Source organism: Astatotilapia calliptera, chromosome 23, assembly GCF_964374335.1.
Source record: "Astatotilapia calliptera chromosome 23, fAstCal68.1, whole genome shotgun sequence".
NCBI classification, from domain to species: domain Eukaryota; kingdom Metazoa; phylum Chordata; class Actinopteri; order Cichliformes; family Cichlidae; genus Astatotilapia; species Astatotilapia calliptera.
The window spans coordinates 25,844,422-25,853,256 of record NC_137443.1 but is presented as its reverse complement, the minus strand read 5'-3'; the positions used below and the strand labels follow the sequence as shown (position 1 = coordinate 25,853,256).

Genomic DNA, 8,835 nt, shown 5'->3' with positions numbered 1-8,835 from the left:
AAAGGCTGGTGTCATATTTACCAAGAACACCTAATCAACCCAGAGAAAATGTTCTGTGGACTGACTGCTTCAGGACGACTTGCTGTAACTGATGGAACCATGAATTCTGCTCTCTACCAGAAAATCCTGAAGGAGGATGTGCGACCATCAGTTCATGCTCTGAAGCTCAGGAGCACTTGGGTTCTGCAGCAGAACAACGATCAGAAACACACCAGCGAGTCGACCTCTGACTCGCTCCAAAAAAACAAAATGAAGGTTTTGGAGTGGCTGAGTCAAAGTCTGGAGTTAAACCAGATTGAGAAGCTTTGACGTGACCTTAAACAGGCTGTTCATGCTGGAAAATCATCCAGTGTGTCTGAATTAAAGCAAATCCGCAAAGAGTGTCTTTGCAATTTCCTCTGCATCCAGTTTTTAAAAAAGACGCAGACACTGATCATGAAAGCACACAAATCACCCTTTCTTGTGATGGAACATCTGATCTCGAAATCTCGAAAACAGATTTGTTATATATTGATTTAGTTTTGAGTTTTTTGCTTTTCGGTTTGTTTTCAGTTGTTTTCTTTTCATTTGGTATATGGTCAGTATGTGGATGCACCGACGCCTCCTCAGGGTGGTTATAATGATAAATACTACAACTGAAGACATATTTTTTCCATTTTTTCTTTGATGATCCAATTTTTTTCCACACTTAAATGCAGCTGTGTGTACGAACCCTGCTGTAAACATGCAGGAACATCGGGGAGATAAACACAGCGGCGCCTGCGGTCAATCAAATCTGTCCAGACCTCCTAATTCTCTGCTCTGTGGCCCAGTTTGGCTTCAATCTCTTAAAGCTCCCATCTCCTCACCCACACCCACACCACACCACACACCAACAGCACACCAACAGCGCTGCGTGGTGAATAATTGACGAGTCCTGCCTCCTCTCCCTCCCTCTCTGTGTTTCTTTCCATCACTCTGTCTTTGTGTTGTCGCTCGCCGGGTTCTCCAGACCGTGAAGACCCGCCCCTCCCTCTGCTCCATCACGTCCACTCGCCACCTGCTGCTGGCTGGATGTTGACGACTGTCAGCAGGTAGACAGACGGACGGAGGGGCAGGCAGGAGCAGCAGCTGCTGGTAAGATGAAACCGTTCTGTTACGGTCAGACAACACAGACTTTTTGGAGGTTTTTATCTCACAGGCTGCATCTGCTCCTCATTCTTCTTATTTCTCATGTTCAGGTATAATTTTATTAGAGGACGACATAGTGAATGAGTCTGCTGAGCATTCGTTTCATTTAAAGGATGTTTTTACTGCCGTCGCCCTGATGGGGACCCTTTTTTAAAACTGTGAGAGTGCTCGAGTCATGTATGTGATTTTGCTTTCTCGCTGCACCCAGTTTTCTATACTCAGATGAACTTTATTCATTCCCAGATCTGTAATCAATAAACTCCTTTTTTTAATGAATAGATGATTATTAGTTTTTTGTTTTTATCAACAAAATCAGTTTTGGTGACACAGGAGAGCAGTGATGCTTCTCTGGTATTATAACATGCTGTTAAACCTCTCGGTGCTCTATTCTATAGGATTTATGTTCAAATTCTGTTGTTATTAAAATCTATCAGACTACTTTTGACATGACGTCTGAATTCACGTTTGTCCATTTCAGAGGAGTAGTGCAGAGACGCTGCAGCTTTTACTAAATTATGACGAATCAGTCCGGCCCCCTGATGGCTTTACAAAGTCTGACAGTTTGCACAAAAGGAGTTTTGTGTTTTTTTTACTCTGTGTTTTGCACCTGCAGGCAGATGTTTGAATAGTTTTCAGTTCCACAGTCAGCAGCCTATTTCCTGGAAATCTTTCTTGGAAAACTCCCAAAATCCTTTAATCACAACTCTGATCATCACATCAGGCAAAGATGAAAAATATTTTTCCATGTTTTTTTTTTAATGATAAATATTTTTGTCAGTTAGTTTAATTATGGTGATTCTCCATCAACAGCTTCACTTTAGCCTCCCGACGGCCACAGCTTGTCATGTCTTTGCATTTTGCTTCCAAGCAGCCAGACTTTGTTGTCATTTTTTAAAGTGGTCTTGATCAATAGTTCTCTGATAGCTTTTACAGTTTTATGTTGTACATTGGATGTTTTTTCATTCACTTTTACTTCAGTCCTTGTAACTGACCGTTATTGGAGGAATGTTTTTTTTATTTGTTTGTTAAAAACATAATTTTTTCCCATTTCTTTAATTGAATTTTGACAGAAGGTGATTCTCAGAGAGCTTTTAGCTGAAAACTTGCATGGTGTGCAGTCTGACCTTAAAAGATTTGAGGAAACTGCAAAAGTGGATAACAAAAGAACAAGTCTCAGTCTAAAGAAAACTATCTACAGTATCTGAAAGTCTTGTCCTTGAGACATACAAAACAACCTGAGAGATGCACCTGGACCTTCATCTACTGTTCACTGAAGCCTCAGAAATGGTGTTAGTGGAAGGAAGCCATGCCTAAGGAAGGAAACAGGGAGAAAAAGCTGATATCTTGAACATCTTGTCAAAATGGAGAACCATGTCTGAAGACTAAATGAATCACTGCACCTATTTCTCATTCGAATACTGCAACACAAGTTCAGGAAAATAGTGAAAATATGTCAGAAAACCAAGAGATTCCTGTTATATCCAGTGGATTTGTTAAACTAGATTTTTTTTTAATATACTAACTTTTAATTACTTCCAAAGGTCCACGTGCAGTGCCTTTTTACCCACTAGGGGCAGAAGCTCACTTAAAAATTGTGTTTTTACTGCAAAATTTCACCAGAACTAATCAGCAACTTTTTAGTTATTTATTTTTTCTTTCATTATATTTTTAATTACAAAAAGTGTTGTAATATTAGGAAAAATAACATTGCAAAATAATATATAGCACTGCAACCAAAAAGCAAAAGTGAAAAAATATATTAATAATTAAATTAAATCAAAACTACTGAACATTTTAAAAGATAAAAACCTCTTAGGCTTCAGATGTCCAGTATGCATTATTAAATAATAAAAAAAATAGCTTCAGTATAACTAAACCTTCTAAAATGTGTAATTACAGCATCTCTTTAACTCTGTAGAGCTGCAGCAGCTCTTATTTAAATGATCTCTGACGCAATGTGACAGATTAGCCCAGGCGCGACCCAATCTGGCTTTGCAGACTAATGAGAGTGGGGCATAACTCAGGGGTTTTTTTTTAAGTGAGTCTGCGTTTCAGTTTAGGTTTTACTGAGCATTACTTTCTGTATTAGTGAAGTTCTAACTGCGTGTAAAGTTGACCTTTTTCTTCTAGTGTCTCATACGCTTGATGCCTTTGTCCTCCAGTCCTCTTGTGTATGTCTTCATAGTTGATGCAACTCTTTTTGTCTCTGACTAGTTCCTGTTTTACTTTGAGGGTTAGAGTTTTTTGGAACCTGTGCTATATTTACTTCTTTTGTCTGAGTGATTCCTCAATCAGCCCTCGGTGTATAAATAGTCCTGTCCTCCTCTTTGTCACCTGTAAATGTTCATGTTTTTTCCCCATGTGTTGCCTCGTGATCTCCTTTCCCCCATCGTTGTTACTCCTGCGCAACCTCTTTATGGCAAAGGTGGTCTGTCTATTTGGACAGTTAGTAAAGGGTTTTTGTTGTTTCTGTTAGAGTTGTCTGATTTGGTTTTAACACCCAGTGGTGTTTAAATGAATGTTCATTTAAACAGCCCTGGTTGAATGGCAGAGCTGTGATTGAATGTGGGGGGAAAATCTCAGATTTTTTAACATCTGTTTTGTAATGATGATTAGTTAAATCTGACTGCTGTTTTTTACAATAAAGGAATATTTTCCCTGACCCATTTCTGATCATAGATCAGATTGGAGGATATTTAAATGAGTTTGAATGAATTTAAATGAGAAAATCTAAAAATTCACCTTTAAAAAGTTTGCAGTGTCATCAAGGTACAGTGGCTCTCTCTCTTAGCCGTTTAGGCTGGATTTCTCATTTATCTCATCACAGATAGTACTGCATATGTCTTTATGAAAATTTTAAATTCTCAGTGCTGTAAAGAAGTCCTGCTGAAAGCTGTCATTTGTAGATTAGTGGATTTATGCTTTGAAGTCGAGCTCCCACACAGGGTCACAAGATTAGTTTAGAGCTCCTGTGATGAAAAAAAAGGATTATTTTTTTCCCACAGTTGTTTTAGTCAGCATTTACAACTTTTATAAAAACAAAGAAGATTCAGGTCTAACTCACTGTACATTCAAGAACAAATGAAGGCAACAGCATTTATAGGTAGAGATCTCCAGCTATCTGTTTGTTTGGTTGTTTTTCTCAGTTATAAAAATGTCGATTCGTCAGAAACACAGAAATATACAGCTGTAGTCAGAAATTTACATCTGCTCCTTATGGGCAAGAATGTAACTGTAATTTTGGTATTATAATGATTTCTTTGAACTGTCTTTTTCAGGCGGGGAATGATTGTACAGGATACATTTTTAATAACTTTAAAAAACAAGAATTGGCTGCACAAGTTTGAATTTATATTGGATTTCCTCTAATCCACACAGGCTCAAATATGTACATACACTCACCTAAAGCTTTATGGTCAGAAGAGACAAAGATTGAGCTATTTAGGCCAGCGGTCCCCAACCTTTTTTGCACCACGGACCAGTATAATGTCAGACAGTATTTTCACGGACCGGCCTTTAAGGTGTTGCGGATAAATACAACAAAATAAAATGATACGACCAAGACAAAAACTGTGGTATTTTGTACATTTAATAATAAACACGAATTCACTGTGTAATTGTGTAACTTTATTAGCAGTGCTGACAACACTGAGAGTAACCTCCTCCTCTCTGCCCCTTAATGCTCTCTGGTCGCTATGGTAATGCCTAATTTCTTTCAAAATAAGCCACACAACTACAACACTGGAAAAGACCCAGGGAAACCGAGTTAACGATAAAAACCCTAAAAACCATAAATTTCACATCTCAACTCTCACGGTCCAGTACCAAACGACCGGTACCGGTCCGTGGCCCGGGGGCTGAGGACCGCTGATGTAGGCCACATTGACCACAAGTATGTTTGGAGGAGTAAAGGTGAGACTTTCAAACCTAGGAACACTATACCAGCTGTCAAGCATGGTGGTGATATCATCATGCTCTGGGGTTGTTTTGCTATCAGTGGTACTGGTACAATGTAAGCTGAACAAATTTCATGGAATAATATAATAATATAATAGAGGAGGACTAGCTCCAAATTCTTCAACTTCACCTCAAATCAACAGTCTGACAGTTAAAACTTGGACACAGTTGGGTGTTCCAACATGACTATGATACCAAACAAACATCAAAACTGGTTTTGGTATGGATAAAGCAGCCTCACATTAAACGTCTGGACTGGCCTTGCCAAAGCCAAAGCGGATGATGCATAAAAGCCAGGACCGTGACTGGAAACCAACCAATTTAAATGAACCCTACCAATTCTGCAAAGAAAAATAGTCAAAAGAGTTTAAAGGGTTACTCTTTGTTCAAAATGTAAAAAGTTGAAAACATAGTTGAAACATAATGCTTCATTTTTTTCCTCTTCTAATCACTACAATCACAAATCTTCACACTAAATCTATATATATTTCCTGCACAGTATGAGATTTGTGTATCCATGTCACAGTCCTGAAAGAGGTCACTGAGTGGTAAAATCCTTCCTTGTTGTTTCAGAGAGCCATCATGAAGCTGGTTTTGCTCCTCCTGCTGGTGACGGAGGCATCCTGCAGGTCTCACAGCTCTGGGTGTGAGAAGGGCTGTGACTGTCGTGGAGACCTCAAGTTCACCATATGCTCAAGGGCTTCCTTCACACGGCTCCCCAGCCGAGTGCCTCCCAACACTGAACGCCTCGACCTGTCTGACAACTGGATCTCCATCATCCCCGAACGCACCTTCAACACCACTCGCAAACTACGGGTACTCCTGCTGCAGAACAACAACATCAGCGTGGTGGAGGATGGGGCCTTCTCACAACTGGAGTTCCTCCAGAAGCTGGATCTGAGCTGGAACCAGATCACCACTCTCTCTGAGGGATTCTCCATTGGCCTAGCCTCACTGCAGGAGCTGCAGCTGTCCCACAACCGACTGACCACCCTGGGCAGCCGGACCTTCCGGCACCTGGACAGCATCCAGCGATTAAACCTGACCAACAACAGCATCCAGACCATTCAGATGAGGTCGTTCTCCTCAATGAGCCTCCTCCGACAGCTCCACCTGCAGGACAACCAGCTGACGTCTCTGAGGAGTGGCACTTTCTCCATGCTGCGCTCTCTCGAAGTCCTCAACCTGGCCGGAAACCAGATCAGTGAGGTGGAGACTGGTGTCTTCAAGCCACTTGCCAGCTTGACGTTACTCAACATTGCCAAGAACCAGCTGACCACCATCTGCTTCAAGACATTCCTGAGCATCCACACCTACAGCACCCACCTCCTGCTGGAGGGGAACCCCTGGAACTGCGACTGTGACCTGCAGAGAGTTTTCCGGAAGCTGCACAGCATCCAGCGGCTCTTCCTGGATGACTACTACAACCTGACATGCAGTTCGCCACCTGACCTCCAGGGCTACCTTCTGATAAACGTGGATGATGAGCTGTGCATTGCTGAGACGGTCACTGTGCTCATCATAACCATCACCGTCATCATCACCCTGCTGGCTGCCATGCTGATGGGTGAGAGAAAGAGGAGGAGGAGGAAGAAGAAGGGATTCCACTGGACGCAGCAGGGAGACTTTTCAGACGAGTCAGACTACTGAAGCAACTTCTGTTTCTGACTTAAATATATCACTCTTTCTTTTCTCGCACTGTAGTCTGATAGTATTTTCAACCAAGAGTGCTCATAGCTAGACTAGAAGTGGAGTTTAAAAAGTCCAGATAGAAGCCTCAGTGAGATTAAAAACCTGTTTTTCAAAAGTGACTTGGCCAAGAAGGCAGCAGAGATTGTATCCATCCATCCATTCATTGCATTCTACATATGTGAAGCTGGGTTGTGGTCACAACAAATCTGTTTTTAACTGAGGATTTCAAGACATGAACTGATGGTCGGACATCCTCCTTCAGGATTTCCTGGTAGAGAGCAGAATTTGTGGTTCCATCAGTTACAGCAAGTCGTCCTGAGGCAACAAAGCAACTCCAGACCATCACACTACCACCACCATGTTTGACTGTTGCTATGATGTTGATTTTATGAAATGCTGTGTAGGTTTCTTTTGTTCTTTTTCTAACCCTTTCCAGACTGTTAGATGTCAGTGACTTTGATTGTCAGCTGTTTCTTTAGATCATGACATAATGTGTTTCTTTTTGAGAATATTGAAATCAGGTTCAATTTTATTTTCTTGATTCAACTGGTGTGGTCGTAATCAGGTCTGGGTGTAACTAGTGACATTGAGTAACCACATTTTTTTGGAAGGCTATATTCAGAGTCAACTTGGGTGTGTGTGTGTGTGTGTGTGTGGGGGGGGGGGGGGGGGTAGATGCTCATACTTGGGTTATCTTTGTCTATTATTTAAATGTATTTGATGATCTGAAACAAATAATGTTCTTCCCCACGGTCTCCTCCCAGCTTTGGAGGGTTCCCTCCCAGAAAAACTCCCAAAACGCCCTTTAAAGCATGTCTGTTATGACTGAAGGGAAGGTTGCTGATTACACATGTATACACACAGATAAGAGGGAACCAGCTCAAGGATAGATTTATACAAAAACCAGCCAGCGGGTAAGCCTGCAGACACACAGAGAACAGAAGTGATTTCCACAACCATTTAGCAATATATATATAATAGATCATTGCATTAAAATGCTCCAAAAGGCACCAACAGCATAAGCACAATCAAAAGGTCCAGTTGACTGACAGCTATATTAGAGATAATCCATTACAGTCTATCTTTTCTGCAGCAGTTTCAAGAGCATGAAAGGCTAGACAAAATTGTCCTCAATCTCCTGTTGCTGGAGCTTTCACAGGACTTCACCAAACAAAGCCCATTTTTTCTACTACTGTTGTTGTTGTGGTAGTGGTTGTGGGTCACAAGGTAGAGTGGGCTAACAGCTAATCGTGAAGGTTGCCCGTTCCAAACACAGTTCCTGTAGTCTGCATGTTGAAGTAGATCGGGTAAGATGCTGAACTCTGAAGTGCACCTATTTGAAATAGAGTAGAAAGCACTATTTAAGTACCAGTCAATCAACCTTTCTTCAAAGAGGCATGTCCTTTGCCATTTGTTTGGACCGGTAGTCAAAGACTGCTTTCTAGTTAAGCACTCAAAGTGTTTTCTTACCACAAGCCTCATTCACCACACTACCCACACAGTCATACAGGTGCTTTTTTCTATGCCTAAGCACCTTGTCTAACATTTGCACACACACTCTCACTCCAATGGTTGCAGCTGCTGGCTGTAAGGTGCCCATGCGGGGGTCTTTATGTGTGCTGGGGCTTATACCGGGCTCCTGAATTAGTTGGAAGTCAGAAATTCCAAGTTCCTAATTGGAAATTTTTTGTGGAACATCCCCTCAACTTGGATTTCCCACTCGGAAAGTTGGAGCAGACCAACATCCTCCGAGTTAGCAATCAGAGATGGCTCCCTTTCAAGTACTAACTAGGCCTGACCCTGTTTAGCTTCTGAGATCAGATGAAATCAGGTGTGCTCACGGTGGTATGGCCTTAAGTTTGGTATGGCCATCTTTAAATCAATAATCATGAGTGTGTATGACTACAGCTCCTTAGGTACAGATTTTTACTGCTCTGAAAATGACTGTGTGACATGAGATGTTATTTACTTCAAGCGGCTGGGTGGAGTGTGTGGTTTCCTGGTGATGTAACTTTA

The 8,835-nt window shown here is 41.4% G+C and overlaps 1 pseudogene across 1 annotated transcript; it reads left to right on the top strand.

Annotated features, from left to right (window-relative positions):
- Nucleotides 1-974: 974 nt before the first annotated feature.
- Nucleotides 975-7,020, top strand: LOC113016395 (uncharacterized; annotated as a pseudogene). The gene is made up of 2 exons (XR_013905297.1): nucleotides 975-1,116; nucleotides 5,701-7,020. The product of XR_013905297.1 is annotated as an uncharacterized LOC113016395 (transcript).
- The last annotated feature ends 1,815 nt before the right edge of the window (nucleotides 7,021-8,835 follow it).